The sequence below is a fragment of the Meriones unguiculatus genome, chromosome 8, assembly GCF_030254825.1.
Source record: "Meriones unguiculatus strain TT.TT164.6M chromosome 8, Bangor_MerUng_6.1, whole genome shotgun sequence".
In the NCBI taxonomy this organism is placed as follows: Eukaryota; Metazoa; Chordata; class Mammalia; order Rodentia; family Muridae; genus Meriones; species Meriones unguiculatus.
Window position 1 is genome coordinate 36,568,856 of NC_083356.1, and position 13,127 is coordinate 36,581,982.

The following is a 13,127-nucleotide window of genomic DNA, read 5'->3' on the forward strand; positions in this document are numbered from 1 at the left end:
GTGTGAAGTGTCTGGCTCTGCTGTTACTCTGTGCTTCAGAAGAATGCATGTGGGGTGAATGAATGAATGAATGACTTGAAGGGGTCAGGACATCAACAACTTCTGTAGATAATTAGACATCAGGAGAATTTGTTTTGTTTTTTTGTTTGTTTTTCCTCCTCAGAGTTCTGCAGCATCTACATGCAATACAGTTTCACAAGCTCTCCAGGGAGCATTGTAGTTTGCTGGCCCCGATGGCACGCTTTTCCAAAACCCTTTGCCTAAATAAAGGCTCTTTCTCCTAGCTTATCTCTGCCCTTGCAGAATGCCCATTGGTGAGCATGGGTCAGCTGGCATTTAGGATATGGACACATAGCAATGGAAGGAAACTGAGCTATTTCAGTGTGATGAAATATTCTGTGGCTATTAAATGCTGAATGCATCCGTGGGGAAATGAGAAAGGTTGGGAAATAGTTACACTCAGCCCAGGATAACAATTAAAGCAGTGTGTGCTTTCATGGATAAAGGTTGGAGAAGAGGCATGAAAACTGAGTAAAGGTAATTGGGGTCTAGTGGTGACACCCTCCAGTTAGTGTCCTCAGCTAAGAACCTTATGGTCAGTCCCCACAGCTCCTATTTCCTTTTACCCCAGTTCCAATCAGTCATAAGCTGAGGAAAATACTATAAGTATGTATCTTAATTTTAGTATTTATTTTTTTCCCTGGTGAGAGGAGTGATATCTCCAGGACCTTGAACACGCCAGTCAAGTGCCCTGCGACAAAGATATCCCCAGATTCAGGCTTTTGTCATCTTGGACCCCTCCGGAGGGCTTCAGATGGCCTCCTGGCCTCTGTTGTCTCCCACAGTGGCTCCGTTTGGACACTGTGTTCCAAATGGTCTCCATAGGAAATATATCAGATTCTGTTTCTCCCTTGGTTACAAGTATCTTTTTTTTTTTTTCTGTCACTGTGTTAAAGTTTGAGGTGGCTTTAGCTTCTTATTGTCTAACTCTCTTACCCTAGTGTCTCACAGAATTCTCTACCTCTACCACTGTACCCTTTTTCTTGACCTTTCCTCACTGACAAAACCTTTAGAGCTATTCCAAGTAGAGATGGTACCTTCATCTTACTTATACCTTACAACATTCTCTGTTACAGTTACCAAGTTATAGCCCTTGCTGTCTCAGAGACCTCAAAGCAGGGACCATGTGTCCTCTACCCAGGTTTCCTGGGATATAATAGAGAGGATAGTATAAAATGTTGATTGAACAGAACAATTTATTTATATTGACAGTATAAAGATTTATTACTTTTCATGTATTTGTGTATGTGTGTATCTACATAAGTTTATGTGTGCCATGTGTATGCAGATGCCTGTGAAGGCCTGAGAGCATCAGATTCCCTAGAATTGAAATGACAGGCAGTTGTGAGTGGCCTTATGTGGGTGGTAGAAACTGACGCACGCACGCACGCACGCACGCACGCCCTATGTAACAGTAGTTGAATGCTCTTAACTGCTGAGTATTTCTCTAGCCCTGCCATTACCATCATGCTTTAAAATTGAATTAATAATAAAAATTTAAAAGAAAACAGCATTAGAGAAAGCAATGAGATCTTCCAAAATTTGAGAAAGACAGACTGTAGTATACGTGGAGAAACAGACAGATCTTGGAGCTGACAGATTGTGTTCGAATCCTGGATCTGTCACATTCTGAACCCCGCATTTCTCATTTACAAAGCGGACATGAAAACAGTACCATATGGGATGTCTATGAAAAGCAAAGGAGGAAATGCAAGTCAAAGGCTGAGTACAATGCTTGGCACAGTGTAAGTAAAGAGTGTTAGGATTCCAGAAATTTGAGGTAGCTGCTGTGACTGCAGCATCTCTGACTGGCCATTCCTCTTGTGTAAACATCTTTTTGGTGTCCTTCTGCTTACTTTTGTAATCTAAAACTTCTAAACCTTTGGCCTCAGCTGAATGAAATGTGATCACAGTTAGGCAGAGGATGAAAAAAACAGTGGGAGAACAGATTTAGCCATTCTGGTAGGGGGTTGTTTCCTGAGGCAGCTTTCTGTACTTGGGTAGTGGTGAAGCTTGCTTGTGCTTCATTATTATTATTATTATTATTGTCATCATTATTATTATTTACAATTCACTTTGTATCCCAGCTGTAGCCCCTTCCCTCATCTCTTCCTGTTCCCACCCTCCCTCCCTTTTCTTCCCCTATCCCTCTTCTCTAGTCCACTGATAAGGGGAAGTCCTCCTCCCCTACTGTCTGACCCTAGCCTATCAGGTCCCATCAGGACTGTTTGGCTTTTCCTCCTCTGCATGTGGGCCAGGCCTCCCCACCAGGGAGAAGAGATTAAGGAGCAGGCAACTGACTTCATGCCAGAGACTGTCTCCTCTCTCCTTACTAGGTGCTTTTAAGTCCAGAAATGGGTCCTGGGCTGATGAGGGGGAAGCTGCCTCAGAGAGGAGCATTCTTGCCCTCTGCAGGATTTGTCCAATTGTTATTACTCATCAGCCAATTCTTCTCAAGTATAAATATCTCAGGCCAATGTCCTGTTTGATTCCCAAAGATAACATTAAGGCCAATGGATGGAGATTGCTGGGGATTTGAGATTTCTGCTCAGTGTGAAATCTGAGGTTCCTCAAATAAAAGCTGACAGTTGCAGTGATGTGCTCCTCGTGGTTGGAGATGTTCCAGCTAAACCGGGTGGTCATGGGAGAGATTTCTGCTTTTGTTGTGTGGTTGCTTTGAACTGGTGTCTGAGGGGCCACATACATAGTGTTATATTCATGGGCCAGTGTATGCCTGTATGTCAGGTAAATGGGCCAGCCTTATTGGATAATGAAGGACAGTTCTAGCGTTCAGTTTAATAAAAAATATGAAAACCTGATATGGTGTTGAACCCAAAGCCTCCTGAAGTATAAAGATCTGAGATGTAGGATTCTTGCCCTTAATGTATGGCACTTCACCTCCCTATGGGCTCTCTTTACTGTATTGCATACCATAGTCTTCATGTAACTCAAGAGGCAGACACACTTACCAAGACAAAGGCTTACCATATGGTGGAAGACACAAAATTGACCTAACTTCAAAGCCAGTGGTTTCCAAATGATCAGTGATGGGGAGTAGATGTGGGCTTATGATTAGGGTTTCTAAGATAATGTCCCTACGTTCAGAAATCATATGCAGATTTGTGTTTTTATATATTCATCCTCCTTAGGGAGGGAAAAGAAAGTCCATACTTCCCTGGGATTTTCTGTTGGTCTCTTAACCCCAAAATGTTCGAAACCCTTTACTTCCATCTTAGTGCTGGGCCTAGCAAACTGAAAATAGTCATGGGAGAGGTAACTTGATAATCTTTTACATTTCAGTGCTAATGCAAAACTGAAGTTTTACGGCGTGATTCAGGTGAGCTAGTAGACGTTTTTGTGTGTGTGTGTGTGTGTGTGTAGAGAAGGGAAGGGAGCATTTATTTTCCGAGAGTGAGAGTGGGGTTAGAGAAGTAATTAAGTGGTTTCGCCCTACATCACTTCCAGAATCTCACCGCACTGGACGTTTCTGCCGATCCAGAACAAGGGTCCGATTTATCCGTGCGACTGAGCGTGGCAAGCCACGCTATCGAGTGGAGTCTCATTTCTGTTCCCAGACTGATCATTTAACACCTCCCAAGGGCGTCTCCGCGATAGCATCACAGGCGATAACGGTGCTTCTTTCTAGGCCCTGGGGAGCCTGCCTAGCGCCAGAGCCGCGTCTGGAAGCGCGAGCGAGGCTCTGTACCTGGCCCGAGGGGAAAGGCTTGCTGCCAGGAGCGGGGCGTCTCCAGGTGCCGTATGCTGGAATGCGGCGTCTCCCTAGCTTTAGCCTTGGTCTCCTTCTGAGCTTGTTGACCTGGTTGGTCACCGTCACAGCAAGATCCCTCACCCCCTCAACCATCCGGACGCAGCCTGCCGCTAAGGTGCTGCCTGCCCCTTTAAGGGAGGGCGTGGTCTTGTGCGGCGTGGCCGCGCCCCCTGGCTGTCCGTGCCGCGCGCCTGACCACCTGTCTCCGGCCGCGTCCCGCCCCTTTCCTGAGGGGTGGGGGAGGAGGGCGGAGAGGATGGTCGAGGCTTTACCTTGCGCAGCGGCCGCGCGGCGCATGCGCACGGCCGGACAGGTCCGCGGCGCCCTCACTTCCTGGCACTCACCCTCCCCCTTCGCCGTTACCCTGCACATCCGGGTCTCTTGCCCTCCCCACTCCAAGCTGCCGTAGCCGCCGTCGCCTGGCTCTTCGCGGCTCCGCCAGAGGGGCAGGTGCGGAGGGGCTCCCGGTCCGGCCGCCGCCGCCCGCTCCGGGCCCGGGGCTCCCCCTAGCGCCGTGAGGAGCTGCCGGCGGCCAAGAGAAGCGCGGCCGAGTGCCCGAGCTCGCGGCGGGTGAGTGACCGGCCGGTCGTCGCCTCGTGCCCCTTGCGCCGCGGCGGGCCGCGCGGCCGCCCTGCGCGCTCCCGGCCCGGCCTGGGCCCGGCCTCCGCCCATTCATTCTCGGCGCCTGCTCCTCGGCCCGGGCCGTGGTGCGTGCCGGAGCCGGCGGCCCGGTGCCGGCGCTTCTCTGTTCCGCTGCTTCCTTGCCTTCCTGTCCCCGTGCGTCCCGGCTCCCAGGCTCCTCCGTGCCCTGACGCCCCTGCTCTCCGCTCTCCCCTCTCCCGGGGCCCTCACTCCCTGTCCTCGGGCCACGCTACGCCTCGCCGGGGCACCGTGCACCCGCAGAGGGTTTGTGTATCTTTGCTCCCATCGCTGCGTCTTTCACCTAGGAGGCCAGATCTTTCAACTTTTAATTCCCCGCGTTTAAAGTCCAGATGCTCAATCCTAGGGTGTGGTCGTAGTGTGCTTCCAACACACACACAGCTTTTACTATAATTACCCAAATCTATGTCTGTCAAAGTCTCGTGAGAGTGGCCATCGGGGTGTGTGTGTGTGTGTGTGTGTGTGTGTGTGTGAGAGAGAGAGAGAGAGAGAGAGACCTCGTGGCTTTGGGACAAACCGCCTCCCTCGTATTTGATACATAAATTTTCTCTTGAGCATAACATTTGTCAAAAAGTGTTGTTTTCTGTATTGCATGCTTGCTTTGCGGCATCACCTGATTGTACTTTTTATTGGTAGGGCCTTTTCTTGGCTCATCTGTCGGCGTTTACCCTCCTCCTGTGTCCCCCTTCTGTCTGCCCTCTGTGTATCAAATACTAAATGCTTTAGCAAAGTGTTCTGATTCGTTGACACTTTCTCCCTTCTCTAAGTGTATTGAGTTAGACACCTTTGAACTCTGCTGCATGAGAAATGTGTGTCAGTCAATTCTGTGTTCTTTTAGTCTTGCAGTTTGGTAGACTGATGTTTCATATGAGTTTTTTTTTTTTTTTTAATAGCCAAACAAACTCTATAGTCACTTGGGTGTTTGGTACTATTGCACATAATTTTAGATTAATGTATCCCAAAAAAGCAAACATGCTCGTAATTTTTTGTGTTTAATAATGGAAACAGAAGTGTAATGTGGAGAATGACCATAATTGGAGCGTATTTGATAGTCTGTTGTAAAGTTTAACTGAAACTGCCTAATCAGCATCTATAAACCGAAATAACAGCACTTTCCGCCCTGTCACTTTCATAGTCTGTCCTAGTGAACTCCAATTCATTTCAGAGCACATGTGCCACTTGCAGTGATACACTGCAATGTCGACAGCAGCATTTTCTAGTATTTTCTTAGAATGAGCAACTAGGTTGTTTTGTTGTTCTTGGGTTTTTGTTTGTTTGTTTTTGCCTCACTTTAGATTTTGAATAGCCACTTGACAGGTTTCTTTTTAAAAAATAATTTTAATTGACATGTGTTTGTGTGTGAGAGTGCAGGAGCCTGTGTGTGTGTGGCCAGAGGATAATTCTGTGGAATTGGCTCTCCATTTTCTCCTTCCACCGAGAAATTAAGGATTGAACTAAGGTAGCTTGGGCCATCTCACCCTGCCTCAGCAATAAGATTTCTCATTCTTTTTTTCAGAGTGGTTTTGCTAGATGTTTTTAAAAATGCCTTATAACATCAGTAGTGATGTGGCTGCCTTGAAGGAAACCCTTGCTTTGTAAAATGCTGGTGATTCTGTAGTGTTATATGTAATTGAGCAGAGTATTTTTTTTTCTTTCTTAAGAAAGTGACCATTTGATCAAGGGGAGGTAGGCCAATAAATTACTTTTGGTTGTCCCAGCAAAGAGTGAGGGCAGTTGATTTTTTAAATAGTATAGGTTATATTTAATGGAGTTTAAAAATTCATGTCTATGAGCTTTCTGAAAATAGGTTTAAAATAATGCCTGTGGAATGGTACCATATTCAAAATTGTTTGACATTTGACGTGACCGTTTATCTTGACATAGTAAACAGTAATAGATGAAGAAGTACACAGTGATGGTTATTTCATTTTACTCCTAGTCTCCATAGGGAAAACCCTGGATTATCATTCTTACTAAGTACTAATGCTTCAATTGTAAGAGCCTGTAATTTTCTCTTTCCCTGTTTAAGGAAAGCAAAAGACTATAATATTTGAAAACACTTGTGTTTTATAGTCCATCTCTAATTTATTTTTGGTTATACTTTTATAGCACAGCTTGGCAGTTTCTGCCTGGTGTATAGTGTATGAATTGTTGATATTTTGAGCATCCTAGACTATAATAGCATTTTGGAACTGTTATAATTATGTGGCAAAAGTTTTAGAGAAAGAGGTTTATTGCTCTGAGCTGCAGATTCTCAAGTATCCTGCATATTTTGAATTTGCTATGTTGAGTTATTTACGTTATTTTGAGATCTTAAGGGGCAGACAAAATAGAATAGACACTATATGTGTTGTGTTTTAATTCACAGACTGGATTTGTTTACTTAGAGTGGGTTTTCGATACATATATCTTGCCAGCATTCATGAACAATAGCCAATTTAGAGAATTTCTTATGCATTTCACATAAGTTTTCTAAAAGCATAAAGTTTTTTGGTTGTGTGAGCTCTCCTTTATTTGTTTACTAAAGTAGATTAATTTATTCAAAGATTTTTTTCATACAGCAGAAAAGGCATAAGGCAACAGGGCAGTGGTAACTCAGTTTTGGACCAGTTATGCTGATGATATGTTACCAGTAACTAATGGTTGTACTAGGTTTCCTTAGGACAAGGAAGTACTCCATGACGTGATTTCATTTTAAAACAGGCTTGATAGATAAATACTTGTACTGCTGTCTGACAGATGAGGAATCAGGTGCTAGACTGTGATGTTAAGCCGCGCTGCCTTATACCCTTATACCCACTAAATTAGCTTGATGACAACCTTGGAAAACAGGTTAATTTCTACTTCATTCTTTATCAACTTTAGGAAAGTAAGTCTCAAAGAGCTTTGGTTTCTTGTCCAGATGGCTTCCAGGTGGAATGGCCTTTTGACTATGGTCTTTAAAGAAATTTTTATTTCAAGATACTGGTTTGAGGTCTTCAGACAAGAAATCTTAGAACTTTTCAGCCACTACAGAGTGGATAATGTTCACTTGTTCTGTGTTCTCCTTGGAGTGTATGCATTTCTGCTCACCAATATCAGCTTCTACCCCTGTCCACTCAAACAAGTGGAGTGCAAATTAGTGACATTTGAAAAACTCTTCAAACAAGGAAATAACTTTTCAAGTGTTGGTACTCTATATATGCGTATGCAAACACATGTACAACATATATACATGCATAAATACATTTCTTCTATCTTCACATCTGAATAATACAGTCATGGATGAGAATGACTGATTGCAAAGATACTCTTTGGGTTTTTGGTTAGCTAGGAGACATGATGCAAAACCATAATTTTGTAGCTGTTTTAAAAAGGGAGGTACATACTTCTCAGGGGAAAAGATTCAGTACAGTGTATTGTGTGGGATACTGAATTTCTAAGCACATGCAGTTCTTTTCGGCCCTGCATTAATTTCTACTTGGTGTATTCTTTTTTTGAGACAGGGTTTCTCTGTGTGTAGCCTTGGCTGTCCTGGAGCTTGCTTTGTAGACCAGGCTAGCCTCAAACTCATAGAGCTCCACCTTCCTCTGCCTTCCCAGTGCTGGGGTTAAAGGTGTGTGCCACCATGTCTGGCTTATTTAGTGTATTCTGCCTAGTTCATCATATGGTATATGTTCAAACCTTTACTGATACAGATTCTTCATTGTGTCTGGTACACTTTTTTCAGTCACCAGTTGGCATGCTTTTAGGCAAGTCAGATGATATTAATGTTAAGTCAAAGAATAAGCATTTTTGGAAATCATTTATTTACTAAGGAAAAGAACGATGACATTCCTAAATATTATTAGTTGGGATTACTTGTGCCACCCGTCTCTTCTTAGTAAGGGTAATTAAGAATTGAATGTACTAACATAAATGAACTCTGAAATTTAGCTAGGTATTAAGCAGTCATTTGCCACCCTTTCTCCTTTCCCTGCTTGAGATTAAAACCATAGCCTCGAAAACAAAAACAAAACAATATGCTCTACTACTGTGCTACAAAGTTCCTCTTAGACCTTTGACACACACCTGTAGCTGTTGGGTTTTTTTTACTTTCGTCTTAGAGATTATCTATTTATTTATTTTTGTAAGGATGTGTAGACATAAAACATGACATTTAATTACCAGTTTGTATTTGTTTTAAATAGGAGGATACTAAGATTATAAAATGGGAGTACCAAGTCACACTTGTAATCCTAGCACTTGGGAGGTAGGGATAGAATTACAGGTTCAAGGCCAGTCTTGGTTACATGAGACCATATCTCTGAAAGAAACTTCCAAAACAATAAAATGGAAATGCTAGTCTCCTTTATGACTCTGTGACATTACTGGGGTTTTGTTTTTAATGACATATCCTTGTTGTGTAGTTTAGGCTGTTTTGAAGTTGTAGATCATGTCTTAGCCTGCCTAGTGTTGTTATGGGTGTGTGCTCCCACACATGGTTGCTGCTATGTACATTTTATATTAATCTTCACAAAACAGAGAAGGCTGGATATTAATTCTTTTCTTTGACATATGGCATAGTTCTTGGTATGGGAATGACCATTAATTTACCCAAGTAGTTATTGAGTACAAATCATGGTATAACAGTGAAAAAACCAATTGAGGTGCCTTCTCATAGAAGACAGAAAAAGTAGACAATGTGAACATTCTGGTTTTCTTTCTATTGCTGTGATAAAACTCTTACCAAAATCAACTTGGGGTAGGAAAGAGTTTATTTGGCTTACAAGTTATTGTACATTGAGGGATGCTTAAGTAGAGACCGGAGAAGAACTCTGCTATGCCTTGCTCTCTATATCTTGTTTAGCTTGCTTTCTTCTGTAATTCAGGACTACCTACCTATGGATGGCAATACTCCCAATGGGCTTGCCCTCTCCCCTCCCCATAATAATCAAGATAATGCTCTGTAGACATGCCCACAGGCCAGTCTGTCTAATGGAGGCAATTCCTCTGTTGAGGTCTCAAAAGATTGTATTGGGTCTGGGAGTATTGCAAGGGCAGAAGGCCTTGAAGTCTATCTCCAATTTGGAAATTAGGAAGAGGGAGGGTTTTTTGGTTTTAATTTAATTTTTAAGTTTTTGAGGCAGGGGTGTGGAGCTCAGTTTGACCTTTATTTAGTATGTAGCCCATGCTTGCTTCATTTGGAGTATGACTTCCTGGCTTTGGTGTTACAGGTGTGCATGGCCATGTTGGGTCTGTTTTTGCTTTTAGGGAACGGATTTAAGATGAAGTAAGATTGGCTATAGGGAGACAAGAGGCTAAACTGAAGTAATTATTAATGATCTGTGATAGTGACCTGTCATGTTCAGCTTAAGACACTTGATTTTCTAGCAGTGGCCTCAGTGGAATCTGTTGCTTTGCTAGTGCTGGGGAGAAGATACATTCATCTCCTCCTCCTCCGGGGTGCCACTTTCTGCTTAATTTGAGATGCTGGTTCCTCAGGGCTATTCAAGTCATCACTTTCCGTTGACTTATACCATTGTTAGTCATTGAGTATGAGCTTGACCTACCTAGAATCATCATATCAGGCTAGAAAGTCAGGAAGCCTCTACCAGCCAGGCATTCAATATTCCCAGGAGCCCAGAAGCTAATAGCTGCTTTTCAAAATAGTTATCTGTTAGTTGTGTGAAGGAGGCAGAGTCCAAAGCCTAAGGATCACCAAAGTGAAGGCTGTTTCTCATTGCCTGTAGCTTAGTCAGTAAAATCAAGAGTTACAGAAACTGGTAGTGCAAAAATGGTTATAAACACCTCTCGATTAGAAAAACCCTCTGTAGCTGGGTCTGTTGCTGTGACAAAACACCATGACGGAGGCAACTTATAAAAGGAAATACTTAGTTGGGGTGACTGCTTCGGAGTATTAGAGTCCATGGTGTTAGAGCAGCTGAGAGGTCAGTCATATCTTGATCTGCAAAAAGCAGGCAGAGAGAGCAACTGGGAATGTCGTGGGTTTAGCCCAACCCCAGTGACACACTTCTTCCAGTAAGGCTATCCTCCCCATTCTTCATAGACAGTTCTACCAACTGGGGACCAAGCATATGAGTCTATCTATAGGACTATACTCATTCAAACTACTGTATAAGTGCAAGTATTTAACAAATACTTGTTCCTACTTCTGTTTAAGTGTAGAGATGATAACAGCAAATTGAATTAGCCCAAAGAACCCCATCCCTAGGCATTTGCTTTCTTCACCCATTAGAAACCCTGCCCAAATCCTGTTTAGCTGAATCTGAATGTCTCTTCTTTCCATGGGACCAAAGAGGTGATTGGGTTATCTAAATCTAAGAGAATTAAAGTTTAGAGTCCTTAGAGTTTGCTGGGTAACCCAGCTGGGTATATCTGGACTTCAGTGCTTCATCAATCATATTTCTAATGGTGTCTGCGTGTGTGTGTGTGTGTGTGTGTGTGTGTGTGTGTGTGTTTTGGGGCCCTAAAATGTGCGAGTATTCAAGACTGTTCACTACAGGATTCCCTTTCCACTAACCAAAATAACAATGTTTTGGGCTCCCTTGAGTAAATGACAGCAAAGCTGTCATTCCTTACAGTATCTATTTTAGCTTAGGAAATCCATTGGCGTTGCAAGTCCAGTTCTGACCTGTGCCGCTAGGCTTGACCCATTTTCATCATATATCCTCTTTATCAGTGCAGATGAGAAAAGGTAGCCAAGCCACCATTTGTGTCACTAATTTCCATTTCACTTCTTTTTATGCTGTTAGAAAACATTGATTCAGCTAACAGGTAGGACAGTGGTATGGGTAGTAGGATGGAGAAGTGTTTCACTCTTCTCCCTCCTAACCACCAGGGTCACTCTTGGATTTCAGGATGCTGTTTTATTCTCCAGAACTCAATCCACAGGGTCTTTATCTTTTCTCTTAGAAAGTCATGGCTCTTGGCAGCATTGTAGTTTCAAGGCCAAAGCTATTAAGAATCATTAGTCTGAGATTAATCCTCTTGCAAGCTAAGTTTCCCATTCACATTTTTATGGATGCTGGTAGAAGCCACCAAGTTCTTGTATCGGCAATAGTGAGTGAGTAGGGGTAGCCAGATTATCAGCATTGATGGTAATATATGAGTTTTACTGTGCAGAGTGAAGAGTGCTAGGAAACACAGTGGGCTAATACTTCAGTGAAGTTTTACACTTAGGGAAACCAGATCTTTCATAGGGAGCCTGTTGTTTGCTCTGGAGGGATACATTGTGTTTCTTACAAAGCACTGAAACTGGGCCTGTTTCCTTGCAGAAGGGGACAGAATTTTTAATTTTCATGTCTGTTCACTATAGAAAGCTTAGAAAGATAGTAAAGGACAGCTGGTACCTCATTAAAACATGCAAAAGAGATAGGAACGTAGTGTAATTTTCTTGTATATATATAAATTATCTTGATAAATCTGCCTTCTGAAAAGGTCCCTGGCATATAAGAACAAAGAATACATTGCGAATGGAGTTCATTTTCTTCTGAGTTTTTTTTTTTTTAATTTTTATTTTATTGTGTGAATGTTTTGCCTCATGCACATTTTGCCTTTATTTGTATGTGTTCCATATTCTTGTTTCATATGTGTGGAGGCCAGAAGAGGGCATCAGATTGCCTGGAACTGAAGTTCCAGAGTTGTTATGTGGATCCTGGATCCAAACTTGGGGCAGCAGGTGCCTTTAGCAACTGAGCCATCTATTCAGTCCTGGTTATTCCTTACAGGTTGATACAATTTTAGTTAATTTTATCTAGGTAAATGCATAATAGCTCAATAAAATTTGCTGAAATACTCAGACATCTTGAAGTCTGAAGATTATTCATTATATGTGGTTTTTCAGGGTATTAAAGTGAACTGTGAGAAACTGCCATGGTGTGTAATATTTGAGACTCCTTTGCTCTTATTACATGAAAGTACAGTAGCTCTCAGTTTGAGTCCCTTTGAGTGACAGTATAGATTTAGGATTAGAAGACTACCTAACACAAGTAGCTAGAGGAAGTTTGTACTTGAAATTTTTCTTTTTTCTTTTTTTAATTTTTTTTTTAACCAGACTAGGACTCTTCTAATAATACTAAGTTCATAGTCCTTTTCAGTTATTTTTCCTAAAGTTTTTACACTTTGTCTTTTGGAGATAGAGTCTCTATAGCCCAGACTGGCTGGAAACTCAGTTTATAGCTGGTCTCAGACTTTACAGTGGTCTTCTTTTTTTTTTCAGCTTCCTGAATATTGGAATTGTACATGTGAGCCACTGTGCCTGGTTGTAAACAAGTTAACTTAATGAGGTTGTAGCAATCATAACTGCATTTACTGCATTGTTTTTAGAAGTAGAATAGTCACCTTCATTTACTTTAGTTAAATCAATGTTTATGAATTTAGATACTTGGAATTGTCAAACAGTCTGTGTCAGAGCTGGTTGTAATTTGCTAGGGAGAAATGTAGGTACCTCAAAATCCAGAATTAAAGCATTTTGGGGACCACTTCCTTGATATTTAGGACTTCCATCTTAAAACTTTATTTAGTCCTTTGTATTTAGAGAGCAGTATGTAGAAACAAGTACACAGAGCCTGAGGTTGGACCCTTTGAGGTAGGTGTACCTGTTCCACTGTATTGTGAGTGGTGTTGGAAACTGGCCAGTCTTGTCTTTGGTATGTGG

General features: G+C 42.4%; 1 protein-coding gene across 9 annotated transcripts in view; it reads left to right on the forward strand.

Moving 5' to 3' along the window:
• The window catches only part of Cyrib (CYFIP related Rac1 interactor B), a 126,498-nt gene that overhangs the window by 59,902 nt on the left and 53,469 nt on the right, over positions 1–13,127 (forward strand). The window contains exon 1 of one of the 9 annotated variants that reach the window (XM_060389361.1): positions 4,160–4,399. The exons of 6 other annotated variants lie outside the window; for them this stretch is intronic. The gene's annotated coding sequence lies outside the window, so the exon portion shown is untranslated. Of the gene's footprint in view, positions 1–4,159; positions 4,400–13,127 lie in introns of those variants that run through there. 2 more of the 9 variants (XM_060389360.1, XM_021645404.2) reach the window with 2 other exon arrangements.